General features: G+C 35.4%; 1 long non-coding RNA gene across 2 annotated transcripts; it reads left to right on the forward strand.

Moving 5' to 3' along the window:
* The first annotated feature begins 7764 nt into the window (after positions 1-7764).
* On the forward strand, positions 7765-18875 carry LOC107202839. Of its 2 annotated transcripts, none has more exons than XR_004496836.1 (3): positions 7765-7854; positions 11163-11243; positions 18744-18875. It is a non-coding gene; the product is annotated as an uncharacterized LOC107202839 (long non-coding RNA). The 2 variants fall into 2 exon arrangements; XR_004496837.1 differs by lacking the exon at positions 7765-7854 and adding an exon at positions 8278-8393.
* The last annotated feature ends 637 nt before the right edge of the window (positions 18876-19512 follow it).

Genomic DNA, 19512 nt, shown 5'->3' on the forward strand with positions numbered 1-19512 from the left:
TGTTGATAGCTGAGCTACAGCCACATATGCTACACCTGAAAAAAAATTTACTTCTAATACTATTTTTCATCTTTTCTCTCTTCATTTTTTTTTGTACCAAGTATAAACCACCCAAATATTATATTTATGTAAAACCTTCCTTTCAGTAGAGAATTCATAGCCAAAAAAAATGGCAGATGACTCTGGGAAAATGTAAATCCTTGCTTCTCATTTTCTTTTAGTCCTCATTAGCTGAAGCAAGTGTTTGTAAGAATCCCTTCTCTATGGTATTTATGGTATTTTTTATGCTGGCCTTATGTGAAGTAGTAAAATTGTAAGTTTGAAACTTGTGTACGAAGCTGTTGCTCTCAACAATCGTGTACTTGAAAGGAAGCTGGATATAAGCCATTTCTGTGCAAATTGGGAAACGCATTAACTGATTTATCAAGGGATAATTTGAAATATATATCTGAAAGAAGTCACGAATGAATATGAATGCAAAAGCTATTGACATTTTTGTACCATACATATATTGTAATCATGGTCTTAAAAAACCCAAACAGCAAACCTGAAAACCTCACCAAACCTTCCATAAAAGCCTTCAGAGCCTGAGGCCTTTTTCTATAAATATTCCTAGAGGTTTGTTGGTTTGTTTTTTTTCCATATGTAATTTTCCAAGGTTATTGTGTATGCCTCAGAAGCAGTAGGATTTGTACATAATGAGGACATCATTTTAGGAATGAAATATGAATACTCAGCTTCCCAGGCTATTTGCTTTTTTTGGTTACTGAAAAATTAAGCTAGAGAGTACAAACTATATGCATTTAAGTCAGAATTATATATATCTAAAAGGCATGTATATTCTAGGAGTGTATATATTGGAATTTATTGGACTGTAGGTATTGTATCCTTGGTACTTCTATTAACGATGACTGTTCAAACTCCTGACAAAATTACAAAATTGAGCTCTGGTTATATCATGTAAATTACAAGCCTCGATTTGTTTGAATTTAACCTTTCTTGTTGACTTTCATCTTGTTTTGAACACTGGGAAATTTAACTAAAGCTAAATGCCTGGAGATCACAATATTTTTAGATCCCCATCATCTTGCCAAGCAAGAGAGTTTTGAATGACCTTCTGAAGAACACATGAGACAATTGCCTACTGTAGATAACACAGTAACTCGTGACCAAGGACGGAAAGGACAAATAATTCTTTAAAGTGAACTTTTTACTGGCTAGTGGCAATCTATTACTGACAGTTTGAGGCTGAAATGAATATCAGACAGTTTCAGCAAAAACTCCATCTTTCACATCTAAGGAAACCACGCACCTTTTGATTAGTACTGCATCAGGCTGTTCACCAGAGGTTCAAACGCTTGCAAACAAGTTTCTTTAGATAAGGACAAGTGAACTGGCCTTTTTGACAGTTCAGCTCAGCCTGCAGTTCAAGTAATTCATTTTATTCTGGGACAGAAACAGTTTCCTGGAGTCTTTTAATAGAAGATAGAATCCCATCTATACACTTTTCATTTACTTTTTATATTATTTCATCTCAGCTAGCTCAACCTGTTTGGACTAAAAAGCTTATCTTTTTTCTGTGTGAAGGCACTGCTGTGTTTACTGGGCAACTTGTTCATGTGTTTCTACTAACATTTATTAAAATATGTAGCATAAAAAAAGAAGATAATATCAGGACTTGACCATGGTGAATCCAAACAACTCTAAATCACTGAGGATGATCAAATAGGGCCAATTATGTGTTTTTCACAAGAGCTTCATAGATTTTATTTTCATCTTCTCTACAGGCTGGTCCTTAAGAAGCAGTTTAATGAAAGAACCTTACATTTCAGCTCTGCTGTTACATTTCGACTGATGCTTCTTCCAGTAACTTAAGACTTGGTGTGAAACAAAGTATTTGGTAGAAATTTTCAGAAATCCACTAAAAAATAGCTCAATTCCCCTTGACAAAGCTTGAATTAGAGATAAGCTTTGAGAAGCCTGTCCAACCTGAAGTATTCTGAAGGAAAGGTTGTGCAATATTTCATAGCTATAAACAACAGATAAGACATTGTGCAGCATAATCTAGGATGCAGAAATACAATTATTAAGAGGCATTGTAATCGAGTCACATATTAAAATGATCAATATTTATGTGCTAGATAAAATTCAAATGAGAAAAGTTAGACAATCTATCTCAGCAAAGTCCAGAGTATTATTATAGCTATTCATCTCAGTTCATATGTTAGAAAGAAAAGTTATAATTCCTTGAAAATACCCTTTTTTGTATGAGTAAGGTTGGCTTATGTAGTTTCCTGTAATTGATTGAATTTCATCATCTTTTGTCTACTATACCTACTCCTGGGGGGCAGTCAGGAGAGAAATATAAATCTCTCTCTAATCTTAGTCATTCTCTCTGGAATACATTATCTGAGCATGAGCAACTATAGAATGGCATCTTAGCAATGTTAAGTCTGCTTTTATTTTCAGTGCTTGTCACTTTGACTGATGGAAACAGGAAAATATGTATTTTAATCTAAAGACAACACCGACTAGGAAGAGGTTTAGAGCCTCTCTCCTCCATATTTTGTCAGCAGAACTTTTAAAAGTGGCAGGTTTTCACAGCTAATTATCACAGACAAGGGCTTAAGCAAAAATAAGCTCTTATTTGTCAACAGCCCTGTGAAAATATGGTTTACCAAAGAACACCTTGTAGGTGCTTACAGGATACAGAAACCTACAGATAGAGTGGTGTGCCAGGAGTCTTTGGGGTCTTACTCTTTTCCAATAATGGTACATACTATTAGCAAAAGTGGTTTAAAATATTTTCTAATGTAGATTCCATCTTAGTAGATAGATCATCTCAGGTACCAGCTGACATTACTACATATGCAATTATAATTGAGCACTAAATAAATAAAGCAACATGTAACTTTTTAAAAGCAGATAGAGATAAGGGGAAAAATCACTAGTACATAATCATTAGTTTGCCACAAAAATTACTTTGTGATCAACAGAAAGATGGGGAATATTCTGCTCTGTTTTGTTCTTATTATAAGGTAATGGTTTAGTGGGAATCCTGTAGTACATTCATCCTTCTAGTGATGCATAAAGCACAGCAACATGGGCACGTATTTCTTTTTACAATCTCTGGTGTAAGTCATTGCAGTCTGTTCTTTAAGGTCCACTTATATTTGATAAATTATTTTGTAGAGTGTATTTATGTCTTGGGTGATCAGCCAGGGAGATCCAGTAGTAGTTTTCAGATCATCAGCTTCGGAGAATGGTGCCATCCTACTTTCATTCTTTTGACAAATGTTAAAATCAACCTAACATATCGCTGTTGTCATGGATGGATAATTTCTTCTGTCTGGAACTCTAATTTTTTCTTTCTATCCAAGGTGCGACAGAAGGAGTACTTCACATTAAGAAAGACTAATTTTCCTGCTGAATTCCAAAGGGTACTGAATTAACACTGCCACTTTATTAGTCATGGTATTTTGTTTTTCAGATAGAAGCTTTTTTTCAGTATTTAATTTGCATGTGAATAAAGCTGGTAGCTGTTTAAGAAATCTCAAGTTTTCATTCCTTTGACATACTTCAAATGTGCCATCAAAACAAATATTAAGATAAGCAACAGAAGGATGAATTCTTAAATAATATAATTTGATTCCTCAATTTGCATATCTAGCAAATAATGACACACTACAATGATCTGATCCAAAAGGTATGATTTCTGATCTGTCTGGATCAAAGCATCTAAGGGTCTCTTTAGGAGAAAAATTCAACTGATAGAAATTTTTTTGTGATGTACAAATTCCTCACTTTTGTTGACTCATTTTACGCTGTGATGCTTCTCCTTCCAATTTTTTCTGCTTCCTTTGATAGATTTGATTTTCCTATCTAATTAACTTTCTTTCCTTCTTTTACTGCACTTTATTTTTCTGCACTACAGATGTCCTATCCAATTACCATATTTCCAATAGTATCCTTTCCTCTTCCTTAGCTCTGACTGAAAATCTTTCAAGTTTGACACCCTGCACACCTTTGCCAACACTGTCACACCTTGCCACTGCCCTCATATACAGCTGGAGTATGTAGTTCCTTTCTCTCCTGATACCCAGACAACTTTCCTCCATTTTTCTTGCTGAGGCACTGGCAGAGTATGGTAGAGAAAGGGATTTACAATTTTAGCTGTACTCATATTTCAAATGTTCAAGAAAGAAGGAAGAAACTTTGAGAAACATGTTATGAAGCTAACCTAAATTTTTATGTGCTTGGGGATACAATGAAATACTAATAATAAAAACAAGATGCCTTGAGGGAAATCCTTTAAAATATAAGAGTTTGAGAAACCTGGGATGCTTATGGTGCTCTGTCTCTCCCACTCCTTTACTGAAGAAAATTGTTTTGTTTCTAAAATTTGATGCATGATTTTCTAGTGAGTGAGAAACTTTGTGGCCTTTTTGGGGCAGTACTTGATTGTGGAGGCTTGGTTCATTCCCTGTTCTTTAGTTTCTGAATCACTCTGTGTACTTTGATGGTACTTTTATTTTGGAGCTCTCTAATGAGTAGCTTTTTGTTTCTTATAGATTTCAAAGGAAGGCTATAAATTCTGCTGGAGTTTATCTCTGTGTTCCATAGGAGTTGTTTATGAGGGAGCCTAAAAATCTATGGGATGCATCTCATAACTCTAACTTTCTTCACATCCTATTCACATCTTTATACACACAGCTGTGTGTGATGTGAGAGTATGTGAGAGAATTAATGGTGGGAATAAAGTAGAAACTCCTTTTCAAATAACAAGGTATGAATAATTGGTTATAATTATGTTGGATAAAGAATGAAAGCCAGATGATGGAAAGATGATAACAAGGAGGGCTTCTAGTAAAATCAGAGAGGTTAATAAATAGCCTGTTCTAATATTTAGCCTGTTCTACAGGTTAAATAACATGGAAAAAGAGGATATTTTGGTTATTTTTTAGACAAACTTGATATTTATTGGGGTTAAATGCAAATATTAGATTAGCAGATCTTTATCATTATTAAATCTTACTTAAGAGGATGTGGCTTATAGGTATTACTGGCACTATTAATCACAGAATCACAGAATAAGCTGAGTTTCAAGGCACCCACAAGGATCCTCATGTCCAGCTCCCAACCCTGCACAGCACCATCCCCAAAAGTCACACCATATGACTCTTGCACAATTACATGTGTATTGTCCAAACTCCTTGAGCTCCATCAGCCTTGGTGCTGTGACCACTTCTTTGGGGAGCCTGTTCAAGTGCCCAGCCACCCTCTGGGTGAAGAATCTTGTTCTAATATCCAACTTAAACCTCCCCTGACACAGCTTCAGGCCATTACCTTTGGTCCTGTCACTGGTCACTACAGAGAGGAGATCCGTCCCTCCGCCTTTTGTAGACTCTCAGTTGTAGCTGCAATGAGATTTCTCCTCAGTCTCCTCTTCTCCATGCTGAACAGACAAAATGACCTCAGCCACTCCTCACATGGCTTCCCCTCGAGGCCCTTCACCATCACCATCTTTGTTGCTTTCCTTTAGACACTCTCTAGTAGTTTACTGTCTTATATTGTGGCACCATAAACTGCCCCCAGCACTCGAGGTGAGGCTGCCCCAGTGCAGAGCAGTGTGGGACAAACCCTTGCCCAGCTGTGCCTGATGCACCCCAGGACACGGCTGGCCCTCCAGTGTCACACAGGGGTCTGAAGTGGAACCTTGTCTGCATTTCTGTCCAGGGAGTCTTAGCTACTCTAATCAATGTTGATTTACATTTAAAGCTAGTCAAGAGAAAGCAAGATGTGATAGCTTCTGAATGGGAAGGCATATGAAATATTCATTGCAAATTGGGATGTGAAAAAATTTAGGAAATGAATAAGGGGTGGAAGACTGAAAAAATACACATCTATATTCTAGCTGATCTAAATAAAAAGATTTTTTAAGAAAGAAGACAGCTGGAAGTTTAAGAGCACAGTGGGATTTTATCATCAGAAAAATAAGGAGAAACTTTTACACTTTAAAATTTTGGTTTTAGAATCTCAGACTCCTAAGAAACTCATTTGTCTTCTTTAATAGCTTTAAAATTCCTTGGTCTTTCATTGAGTGATGCAAGTATTAATCAAATTAGAACATCTAACTGGAGCCCTTATTCATGGTATCTCACCCTATTCATCATAATCTATCCATATATATTCTTCAAGAAAAAATGTCCATGAAAGAAAGTTTCAATCTAATGGACATATCAAATATATGTTATTCATTGAAAGGACTGCAAGCTCAAATTCAAATTCTGAGTCAAGAGTAGATTATGTCTACTAAGAATGGCATTTCTCCCCTCACATCTGCGTTTCTTGGTGTCCTTACTGGCTTCACTAATCCTTTGATTCATAAAGACAGAAATTTCCTCTAGGGTTCAAGTGATATGTGATTCACTAGAACATTCCCTGTTCATCCCAGTGGGCCATGATGCAGAACAAGGTAGTCTGGAGTACTATAATTGATTGTTTTACAAGAGAAGAAGCATTTCTCTTCCTTTAAAAGACTAATAATATAATCAGGGAGAAAAATTGTGTTGGAGTTCAAACTTAAAACATCTTCTTGAGCCCTTGCAACTTTCAAAATCATATTTAAATGTTCTCAAGACAGTTCTTTTATAGTGATATCACTGTCTAAAAATTAATTTAATAAAAATAAAGAAAGCCATGTGCATAGTCCACAGTAACTTTGTCAAAATTCAAGCTCTGTAAATGATGTTCCTAATGACATGTATTCCACTTTATACTTTCCTTTTATCTCTCATTGTATTCATTACACATAATTCTCTTCAGCCTACGCTGTGTATTTTTCACCCCACTACCTTCAGTCTCTCATGTCTGGAGTTAATGTTTTTTTTTTTGTTATTTGTTTCCTTAAGATGATTAAATTAAATAAAATACATTATTCATCAACTCAGAATATGAGGTTTTATCTCCAGGACCCTGATGTAATAAATGAGTTTCCTACTGCAAATGTCACACAGGTCCTTTTTCAGTACTCTCACTTCCAACAAAAGTCTGGGCGTGCAAATACATAACTCCAGCTACAGGAAGATAAGCAATTAATCTGCAAATCAAGGACAGTGCCTTACAGTTAGAATCAATGGCATTTTACTGTAATGCATCCTGAAGATATAAGTTAAATTCCTTAGGTGAGAGTCTGATCTTTTTTTCAGCTAAATTTTTTTACAATCTTTTTGGCCTTTCTTTTAAGGTTTCGGTGAAATATCCCTAGATTCTTCTCTTACAGTTATGGCTACAACACTGTCAGGTCTAGTAACTATGGGCTTTAGATCCAGATCCATCAGAAAATGAGCAAGTCAAAACCTGAAAAGAAGTATCTATAAATTACTTTTACTATAGTATTTCATTATATGTATTAAAGTACTGAAAATTACTTGTTTATTGTATTTCAAATGTAGTAATTTCTTAATCTTTTTTTTATAAGGCATTGTATGAATTTATGATTATGCATTAATTTACCGGCTGTGGTACTCTGGGACTCATGGTCTCCCATAAAAATTAAACTTTTCTCCACCTTTTTTCTTAAGAACAATCTTTTCCAATGTTTTTTTCTGTGAAAACTGGTTAATAAGCACTTAGGTGTATTGTCAATAGAGTGATGAGAGAAACACGGGTGGCTGAATTCAAAGTATTACATGAACTTGGTTTCTGCGTCTTTTCAGTACTGCAACTTGTTTGACAACAGCTCTGTCTGTCCTTTGCAGGTATTCTGCTGGACTTGCTTCTCTCCAGTTCTGGTTTTTGATTCTGCTAGCAGCTTGCAGGTGTCTGTCCTTCATAGCCAGTGTTTGCTTTCAGGTATGTTCTACTATTTGCTACTGCTTTGTACTTTAATAATACAAATGTATGTTGAGCACACAAATACAACAATAATTTGTTATGCCAAGGGAACAACAGCAGTCATTGTCAAGGAAAATTTTGGAGCATCAGAAGCAATGCTAAAACCATGCTATAAAGTACTATTAAGGGGATATTTCAGATTAAACAGGTATAAAGATGCAGAGGAGTATTAGAAGTGGACTGAGTTAAAACCAAGTTTTGTTGTGTATGGAAATACTTACAGTGATCCGTCTAAGTGCAAAGTGCAAATTAACCTGCCCATCTGATTTATGAGCTCTTTTTCCTTTGTTTTGTGCCAGTCTTGCATGGACTGCTGGATCATGCAATTGGGACCAGATGAGTGATTGAACTGGCTTTTACTTTTTGCTTGACTGCCAGGTTTAACAGTGGATACAACAGTCCATGATATCCCATAACTGTGACAACATCTGGCCATCTTGGCAGGGCAAGTCTAGTCTCTCTGCATTGCTTTATCCCACCTTCTGGAAGTGCAAAAGGTATGAATCAGGAACATCTTCCAGAACTGCAGCAAGGGAGATCTTGAACCTTAGGGCAACTTTTGCTTTAAGATATCAATGTAATTTGGTGTAGCTTGCCTCCTCTATAAAGGTTTTCATAAAATAACCCTGCTTTGAGATCTTTTGCACATTATGCGACTAATGAGGAAAAAGGTAAGAAAATTTTAGTAACAATATTAAAAGCTAAACCTTTAAAAATCGTGAGACAACTTAGCTCCATTCTGGCATCTTACAGCATATCAAATGCATGCCTGGAAGTCAGTGAAATTGCACTGACAGCTGATTTTTGGCTTGGCATTTTAGTGTTGAAAGAAGCAATGAGTGTGTTCATTTCCTTAAACTCTGTCTGGGTATTGTTAGTCAGTTAAACTTTGAAATGCTGTAAGATAAGAGATGATTTGAGCCAAAATGGAGTGCTCTGCGAGAATATAACTGTGCTTTAAGCTGCGAAGATAGGAAACTCTCAGGAGACAGTTCTATATCTATTCTGTTCAGTCCATCAAATGCAGTACTTTAAATTTTCAAGATTAACAGTCTTCACCTACAAACTACTGAAGGACAGGAAACTTTTACAAATTTCTTTTCCAGTGTGTGTGACAGCATCAATGCATTTGTCACTCTCAGAAGTAGTTTCTTCCTGAAACATTTTGACAGAATTGGGAAGCATTAAAATAATTTTTACCTCGACATTAAAAAAGTCTAGTAAAAACTTGGTATTTTTTCCATTTTATTCAAAGTATGAGTGACAAACCTGCAGTACATTTCCAGGTCACATGTGCACTGTGAGTCTCAAAGACATCACTGGAATTCTGAGCATATGCTGAAGGTTGAGGTACACAGACTTGATCAGTGTAGGTCAAACTTTACATTTGGATTGTTGCCACTGAAGTTGTTGGATGTTCCTGAGATAATGGTATTTTGCTCCAGAGCTAAGTAAAGTAAAATGAAGTGGCAATCCAACCTGATCCATTTGTCATCTTTGCAATAATGTATGTGCGTTGTTTTTGAGTAAAATCTGAATGACAGGTGTATGTTGTCATTGTCACTGCAGGGTTATTAATTTAATTACAATTACCTATAAATCTTAAATTAAGTCTGTAACATTTGAATTTGCATGTATCTTCCCTACCATGTATCTGTTCCCTCTTTTTTTTTTAATCCCTTTTGATTTGCCTAAAGAGAAATTTTGCAGGGAAAAATTAGCATGCACTTTTTCACCTAATAGATTACTGCTGTGTTTGGGCTGCAATAATAAGCTGTACAGGAACAGAAACTTCAGAGAAAGAACGTTTAGGAGGAGCAAGGAGTTTCCAGTGGGAGAGAAAAGAATTCTATACCTTATTGAAAAATCTTGTTATGTGGGAGCAGGAACTTTTGGTATAACAGAACAACATTTACATACCTGTGGAAGACAAAATCCCCAGTTCCCAAAAGCACCTTTCATCAGTGAGTAGGAGAGTGACCATAGCCTTTTTTATGCATCAAGAGAATAAAATGAGTTGAAGATAAAAGATACTATCTAAATTGTTGTCAGATGCCCTGAGTACAGACAAGGGTGGATTACTCTGATTCAGAGACTCTCTTGTAGATCTTGACATATGAACATGGAAAAGAGATGCATATTGAGCTGGTTGCTCCTGGAATCAGCAGGGCATGGATAAATTACTTGAGAGGCTCTGATCAGTGTGGCTTTGAAGAACTGTGACAATCTAACATCCACGGCCCCTTGCAACTGCTGAACTCCCTATAACCTTATGCAAAGATGATTTAAAGTCTGTTTCATCTGCAAGGGAAAGACATTTAAACTACATTTCTTGAACAGTTTAATGTAGGCCTTTAATGTAGAACAATTTAATGTAACTAACTTTTTCATAGAGAGAAGAATTTATTGTGATTTAGTGTATCCCTAGTTTTGCACACAATATCTGTTTTCAGAAAGGTGTGACTGTATGTACTTAAGAGGTTAAACACAGAACTGATTTAGGATTATTGCTTTACTTTCAATTCATTCATCAGATTGAAAAAGGCAGAACATCCTTTTCTACTGAATAAATTGCATATTGTATGTGCCGGGACTGTTTTTAAGAAATGAAGTTCAAGTTCACAAAAGTTTGAAAATTAGGAGAACAAAATGAAAAATATAAAAAAAAAATGTTTACTTTTTAAAAGGAAGTCAGAGAAAAGGCAAATTTCAGAAATTATTTCTATAGTTGCAGCTGAAAGAAATATTGTGAAATCAAACTTCCACAACCAAATAAATAATAAATGTTTGATAAGATATAATAAAACCAAGCTGAAAGGACAGTAATTTGTTTACACTTATTGAATACAATTTTTGTAACAGAAGATTCAAAGGGAAAGTGAAGAATAAGGTAGCATGTGAACTCAGATTTGTGTCAATGTGAGTAAAGTTCAAGATAAAGTACTGCTTTTAATGTTCTGTGAAGCTAAAAGCTTCTGAAATGAAATGAATTAAAATGTTGCTCCATTGTTTCTTCTTCATTATTGTAAACAGCAATCTAAAATGTAAAATAGCCTAGTCCCTTATGCTCAGTCTTTTATTTATTTCTTTTTTCTCATTGAAGCCAGGTTATAAAATTTTATTGCCATAATCTCTTATTTGTTTGTTATATCTCTGTTTCAAAACTGTTAAGTGACAAAACATGAATTTGGAAAGATGGGGAATATTTGCCATTTTCCATGATGTCAGTATGTATTGCAAATTAACAGCTGTGCTTTTTATGGCAGGTCCCCATAAGTGAGGAAAATGGAACTACCCTATGAAACAAAACCTTTTGAAACTGGCAAACAACAGACAGTAATTTCTTGGTCAGTGTTTGGGTTTTTGGTTTTTTAATTTTTATTTTGTTGTTGTTTATTTTCTGAGGGAAATTGTCAGTTTTTATTTCATTTGCACCTGTGACCCTTCTTCTGGGTAAAACCTTTGAGGAAAATCTGGACTGTGTAGCTGACAGAAGCAGCATAGCTGTCGTAGAACATCAGGTGAGCCTGCACTGCATGGTCTCCTGGCTTCCACAAACATGTTACCTGAGATAAATGACACATTCTAGCAAAAGGCACTTCTGTTTGTGACAACTCTGGGCACTGACTGGCAGCACTGATACCTGAATAACTGATAGCATACAACCCATCCAGAAACTTGAGACAGGGATTCATAGTATAGAGTCAAAGAGTAATGCTTTTCCACTCTCACACAAGCTGAGCAAGTAGACACAAACAGCTATTCTGTGTGCATTTTCTAAAATATCTGAACATTCTAGTACAATTATGGAATTCACTGAATAATTAATCAATCAAACAGTTCTCGGAAGATGAAAGGTCAGCTAATTTCCTACCAGTCTCCTTCCCCAATAGCCTGAATAGAACTCTAGTGAGTGGCCTGACTGTCCTGCTCCTTAGGCTTACAGGACTGGTAGGAAAAGGCAATGACTGCTCACCTTCATCTCCCCATTCTGTTGTTCACTCCTCAGACTGTGAAGACCCCAACTAGTGGGCAGGTTGCTATGGAGAGATTATTTAATTTCCAAGGCTTTACTTTTCCATACTTTTGCATCACTGTGTTACAGTTGCTATTCTGGTCCTGAAGGAAAAGACTTCATGAGGGTGATTACTGAACTTCAGTACTATTCTTTCAATTGCTTGCCCCTTCCCAGTTTATATTAATCATGCTTGGAAACACATAATTTCCAGTACCTTGAGTCAACTGCACCTCTGTTTCTATGTGCCCTGTTTTGTTATCTTTATCAATAGTCTCTCATATTAGCTGTACTCCCTGTTTTTCCTTCTTCATTTATATTATTTAGTAGTTTTGGATGATCAGCTCTTCTGCAACTGCACTTAATCTGTTTCTCAGTATCAGAAAATATGTGGTGCTTTGGATGGTCAGGCAACATAGAAACTTTTAACTTTCCTGGTTATCAGTCAAACTATTTTGAATATGTGAATGGGAGGGCTGTTTCTACTGTGTCTATTTTCCTGAGCTATATGAAAATTTGTAGTTTCTTTAGTATAGTTTAGTATTATTTTCTTTGGATTTGGTGGCCTTACTGTAAAAGGTAGCCCTTGGGTGTGATGCCTCAAAAGTACTCAAGTTATTACAGATCCAATAGTTTTCAAGAGAAAACTTGTGATAAAAATTCTTTGATCATATTTTTGAAAATATGTCTTTGTAATTCTATAAAGCAAAACCATTCCTTCAGTGTACAGGAATACAGTAAAATTTAAATTCCTAAAACAATTTTTTAAAAAAAAATAAAAATCTGTTTTTTTCTGTCTCTAATGTCAGGGAATAGCCCTGCTTAATCCCTTCAGTTTTGTTTGTCAAGACAAAGACCTATTTTTTAATTTATCTTTTCTTTTTCAAAAAAAAAATAAATAAAAATTAGGACCTGTACACTGAAGGAATGGTTTTGCTTTATAGGATTATAAACATTTAATGCATTGGGTTTGCATATAATCACCTTATCTCCCAAATAGAATAGATTTTCATATTATTAAGAATTCATAATCATTAAAGCAAATGTAGCATATAAAATTACTTCCCACCAACTGAGGTGGGTGGCATGCACAGCGTGGTGAAGTTTGCTATCTCAAAACTTGAAATCTCCCTCAGGGATCTAGGAGAGGAGCAACACACCAACATCAAACAGAACAATAACAAAAGTATTGTGCATCTTTCACATAAACATGTGTAGAGAAGAAGTAATTGAAATGCTGAAGTTTTTGCAGAAGGATTCAAATGTTTTTATTTTATTTTTTTATTAATCAGCATAACTTTAATGGCTGGAAAATAAAGCAGAATTCACTGCCTATAGATTTCAGACGCAGTCTTCCCCAGGGTATAATTAGTAATGTTGTGAGATATTTTTTGCTTCATTTTAAATATACAATGCCTGGCCCTACTCCTGCTTAAGTCAATGGCATTATATTCATTAACTCTCTCCTGTGATAGCCTAGTTAAACTCAGAATGAAGGAAATGATTATCAGGGTGCTTTTTTTGAAGAAATGTCTTTAGCTGAGGTAAAAAACCTGAGATCAGCTATATAAACGATTTAAGATTAATACAATTTATTTCTCTCTGTATGATAGACGTCCCTCAGTGTTAGTATGTGGAATAAGCAGTTGAAAAATTGGAAAAATTTCTTCTCTAGCTCCTGTTTTGAAAAAGTCATAAATATTCTTGTTCTGACTACTCAGTCTTGATCATATGTTGGAGGAATGCTGAAGTTTCACTAGAAACTTTAATGTCAGGGGACCTGAGAACTCAAAAAATTCTCAAGTATCCTGTAAAAAAGCAACAATTTCAAGGTATTTATTAAGCCACATAAAGTAGGACTGGCTATTACAACAGTACAGTGGCAAAACGTTAGAAATACAAACCATGTGAAGGCTGGCAGAGTATTTTCAGAAGTGACTGTAGAATTTCCATAACTTGATATAAAGCCAAACAATGCAAAACATACCAGAACATTAGCAGACATTTAAAAAACAAAGCAAACATAAAAACTCAGAACTAAAACCCAACCTAAACATTCTATTTCTTTGCAAAACCAGTCCATTGAAGCTTATTATTTTCCTACAACAGCCAAAGTGAATTTTTAACCTTTGTGAAAGTAGCTGGGGAGTGACTATGTGTATTGCACATCTGAGAATATATGATTTTAGAATTAATTTTCTGCATTTCACATTAAAAAAAAAAAAAAGTTGTAGGATTTAGTTTGGAAGAGTTTGAACAGCAAATACTTACATGTAAATAGCAAGTTTAAAAATCAATTTAAGAGTAGCTTATAGAATCCTAGGTCACAGGATTGTTTAGGTTGGAAAAGACCTTAAGGACCATTGATTCCCACCATTAGCCTAGCACTGCCAAGTGCATCACTAAACCTGATGGTGACTCATCTGCTTCTAGGAGAATGCTGTAGGAAACAGCACCAAAGGTTTTACCAAAGCCCAGGTAGACAACATCCACAACTTTTCCACACCCACTAAGTGGGTGACCTTGTCACAGGAAGATCAGGTTGATCAAGCAGGACCTGCCTTCCACAAACCCCTGCTGTCTGGGCCTGATCTCCTGGTTATTCTGGGAATACTGACAGATGACATCAAGATCATCTGCTTCCCCTGCACTGAGGTCAGGTTGACGGGACTATACTTTCTCACCATCCTCTTCCAACATTTCCTGTAGAAGAGCATCTCATTTATGAAGTTGTAGTTGACAGGGACCTCTCCGATTAGCCAGCACTGCTGATAAATGAGGGAAAGTGGCTCAGTGAGCACTTCTGCAAATTTGTCTTTGTATCTGGGATTGCACATTCCATTGTGGGCTTCACTGTGTAAGGAAAGATTTTGATTTGCTATTGTTACGGTATCACTGAATGTTCTTGCACTGAAGCTGATTTCTGTTGGAAGTAATTGAAGAGTTTTGGGGTTTTTTTCTGTTTGTGAAAAGCGGTAAGATTTAATATAATTATATTAGCAGGAGTTTAAATTCTACAGCTTTTAAATTAGCAGTAATGATTATGTTAAAATGAATAGTTGATATATACTTTGTGAAACAGCAGCTTAGAGGGCTTCATCTTAGCTGTAGCTGACCCACATAAGAGTCCTACTCCTGAATACCCTAGATTAGGAGGGAAGAGAGAGGAATTATTTTTAAAAGAGGATTTGCTCTTCCCCGCTAAAGGAAAGTGCCCTATATCTGTCTCTGCCAGCAAAATTCAGGCTCAGCAGTTTGATATGACACTAATTTACTTGCAGAGAGATTTATAAACCTTCATAAATAGCAGAACAATATGATTAGATAGTACTTCTGTTGATTCCATTACAACAGAGGTTTAAAGATACTAAAAAAAAAAAAAAATCAAATGGCCCAAGCTGGAATTAAGCTTTCTTAATGGAATGGGAAAAAATCCCCAGCAGAGATGAAAAAGAAACAAAGAATTTCTGCTGTGATCAAGCAGGGAAACCATTTCTTAAGCTTTGATGGATGGATTGCATTAAAAGTTGGGAATCTGAACCACACATCATTCATCTTCGAGATGTAGATTTCATTTATAACTTTAGTGAATTGTTTTAAAAATTATTTATTACAGTTTCCACAGGCCATTTGAATATTTTAATACAGATTGGGCTATGTACTGGATCACACCCTCAGAAAAGTATCTGGCATACTGGGAGAACTTTTTTGGTAGTGACATATTATACTTCTATTCCTTTTAATGTGCTATGTCAGCAGTTCTCTGACCATGTATTTTTTAAGCTGAGCAAGGCAGGAGTTACAAACTATCAGCCAGCATATGAAACTGTTTGGAAGCTCAGCCATATGTTACAGAAATGCTGTGTCTCTTGCTCTTTGTCTTTGGACAGCTTCCTGTGAAAAACAAGGGTTCCCTACCAAAATGAATGTGGGCCATTTATATGGTTGTAAACTTCAGCACATGGCTCAGCACCAGTAAATCTTCAGTTAAAAATCTCCATTGGACAAGGATTTATTTAGAAAAGAAGTTTTAAGTGCCACTGTATAAAGCTTGGCTCCACTCTTCTGCTCAGATACTTGTTTGGAGAAATTTAAATCTATGTACATATTTGCACATAGAAAATTTTTTCCTGGCAAAACATTTTTAGATGCTTATTCAGGTTTATTTACTCAAGGAAATGAGTATTGAGTGCCATCAGAAGGTAGGGAATTTATTTAGAAAGTAACAGTAACAATATTCAAACACCACATAATATTTGGTCCTGTCATTCAAGAAATATGAGGTTTTTGCTCAGCCCACCGTCAGATTACTTTTTTCTGTTCTTGTCCAATAAAAATTAGCAGTTTGAGCAACAATGCTGGATTACAGTACAAACTTAGATATAACATACTCTGTCCTATACAAACTTAGTTATAACATACTCTGTCCTATACCTTGGAGTCTAAAGCGATGATAATTTAGTGTGTCTGTTTCTTTGAAAAATAATGTTCAGTCCCCCTATTTTTAAAGCTGATTGCTTCCCATTGAATATGAAACTGAATGAAAAATAGACTTGTGAACTGCATCTTTAGAGGAATAGTAGAATTAACTGGTTAGGAGCATAAAAGCCCTGAACCCTTATGTGGGCTCTGGAGAGGATTAATGCAGTTGGAATTGAATACAGGAAAAAGTGGTAGTTTTGGAGAGGGTAGATAGGCTGGAGACCCTTCTTTCTGGTCAAGTCCTTACTCTGAGCTTGTATCTATTGACATCAATGAAGTTTTTAATGACATTTTACTGTTAACTGCTGCTGCATTAGCAAACTCAGCAATGAAATATCCCATCAGGAGTAAGCAAAACTCCCACATGAAGTTGCCAGTGGTCTTGTCAGGAAATTAATTATTGGGGCCTGCATTTTCTTTAAAGGTTGATTGATTTCCTGGAAAAGCCAGTGGAAATGAAACCAATCCTTGTTCTGCTCTGGTAGAAACCATATCATTCCAGTAAGGTTGCAGAAACCATCAAATGAAGACTCCATACTACTCCTCATTAAAAAAAAAATAAAAAAATATTGGTCTTTCAACATAACTGGTCTTATGTAAAACAGTTTGATTACTCACAGAGGAAATCCTATTTTTTCTGATATAGTTGTCTGCAAGAAATATAATTACACATGACTGGTATAGTAACTAAAGCTTACTGGTTTGTAGCACAACTGTAACAACAACTTCAATACTCCTTCATTAAAGTGTTTGGCTCAAACTGCTTATTATTTTTTTATTTCCTTTAGAAAAGGCCTTTCTGTGAAATATATATCCCCAATATGTCTGGGAATATTTGCCCAAAATGTTCTCATCTTCTCGGTAGTCAGAAGCGTTATTGTCATTTTTTTCAAATTAGAAAATGAAAATATAGACATGCACATGCAACTTAGAAATGTGAAGATAATTTCTTAGATGCAATCTATCCTTTGAAGGAAAAGACGGAGAAAAGATGTCTGGTGACTTTTTTGGATATTATTTTGTTTTATAACTCTAACTGCAAAGATACTGAGAAGAAAAACATCCAGAGGGAATAATACTAAAGCACTGGTTATGGATTTTCAGAATAAAGATTTCTGCTTCCAGCAAAGTCAGGATCTTATTAGGTGACGAAAATACCCATAATTTGGATTTTATCTTTAACAATGCAGAAGACAAGAACATCAAAAAAAACCAAACCAAACCCTCTTCAAATTGCATCTTTTTTGTACAAATAATAAAGTGTAAAAGGGTGGCCGATAAAATATAAAATTATGCATGTATTAATTCAAAAGAATTATTTTCTATTTTCTATATAAATTCTTTCCAAGTTATATAGAAGAATATAGATAGAGAGAAGTTATTCTTTCAAACAAAACATTTGGCAGGCAAGAGAGACTAACTACAGCTTTGCTCTATTCATGTCCTGTAATGTTTAACAGAAAAATATAAACAACTATTCACTCAGTCATGTATATGCCATCAAACCAATATTTTCCAGAAAGTGACTGAATTAAATGTTGCTTGTTTGAATGCACTTCTGCCTGTCACAAAATGGGAAGAAAAGAAAAATCCTGAAAAGTTTAAATCTCCTTACCTTGATAAACACAACATAAATCAAGAGCTCCAGGTTATCTCACAGTAAATATAAACACATAAAATATTCATAAAAAGCCTTTTTTAAACAAGTCACGTTACAAAACTTTCTTTGAACCTTTAGGGTTCAAACATTTGAATGTATGTGGGAAGGAAAATTTTGTGACAGTGACTAGCCCCACTTCTTTCCTGCTCCCTTTGATAAAAGATATAATCCAATAGACTTGATATTAAAAAAGAAAATCTTAGTCTTCTTCGATATGCTGGACCTTTATGTCAGAAAGTTGTGGCACTGGGCTCTGGGACTGCTATTTTTAGTCTCTCAATATGTTTGGAAGAGGAAAATCATCATCTTGAAATTGTCTGTAGGGTTTGAGCTAAGGAAAGATGCAACAAGAAAATGTCCATTTGTATTTCCCAGCATAGGCAAGGATACAAATGTCTGTACAAACATCACTGTGAAAGGAAAAGAAACCAAATTTAACTTAGATATTCGAGACAGAATTGTAATAGTTTCTCTCATCAGCTGGGAGCCCTGGCCTGATTTCCTCATGAGATCCTGCTGACATGCATCATATCTAGTATCTCAGGTTGTCCTCCTTGGGGAGAATGCCTATCAGCAAAGTTTATGTTAAATTTTCTATCCAATCCACATGGACCCTTTTTTTTTCCCCTGCTTCTCTTATCTGCACTCCATTTCTTCTGCTTCACTCAATTTCTTCTGTCTCTATTTCAGACAGGCAAAAGAGCAGTATCAAACTTGAATAAATCAACTGTGGATGCCCCTTTTTTGAATAAGTTTTGAATATTCTGCTGACAGACTGATTTCTTCATCTTACTGGTGATTTTCCAGCTTAGTAAAGGTAACCCCTTGGAATTCCATCATCAAATAAAGTTCTACATTTGCACAATTTTACATAAGCTGACTGAAAAATACTATTGCTAAAAAAACCTGCAGTGAATTCAGGGTGTTGGGCGCTACTACTAACACTTGTTCTGAGATGTGATCTGTTTGCAGCCTCTTTAGAATCTTAACAGGTTTTGGACTGGAATTCAAGGCACATTTTTGAGGAATATAATAATGGCAGCAAACACATCCTAGCAAAGAGTATGTTTGAAGCCTAACTGCATAGAGGCAGCATTACTTACATATCTGTATACACCTGAAGATTTACATGCTATATGTTAAATTAGAAATCTAATTGCTTAGCTTTCATTATTCATATTTTTGCAGTAAACCTCACAGAGAAATTATGCCTAGGTTTTTTGTCAGTATTTTCAAATTGTTGAATTTAGCTAATTAAACTAAATGCCTATGCTAACTGACTTGCCTCTAATTTATTGTAGAAATTTGCAATGCAATGTATTGGGTTCCAGGGAATTTAACTTAAAGCATATTAGTTTAGTGAGAGCATCTCTAAGTTGCCATGTAGATTCTGAAAACCACACTGTGACCAAGGTGTTATTGTATTTTTGTTTAACACCTGCATGTGTTTCATTTACCT

The sequence above is a fragment of the Parus major genome, chromosome 4, assembly GCF_001522545.3.
Source record: "Parus major isolate Abel chromosome 4, Parus_major1.1, whole genome shotgun sequence".
Taxonomy (NCBI): domain Eukaryota; kingdom Metazoa; phylum Chordata; class Aves; order Passeriformes; family Paridae; genus Parus; species Parus major.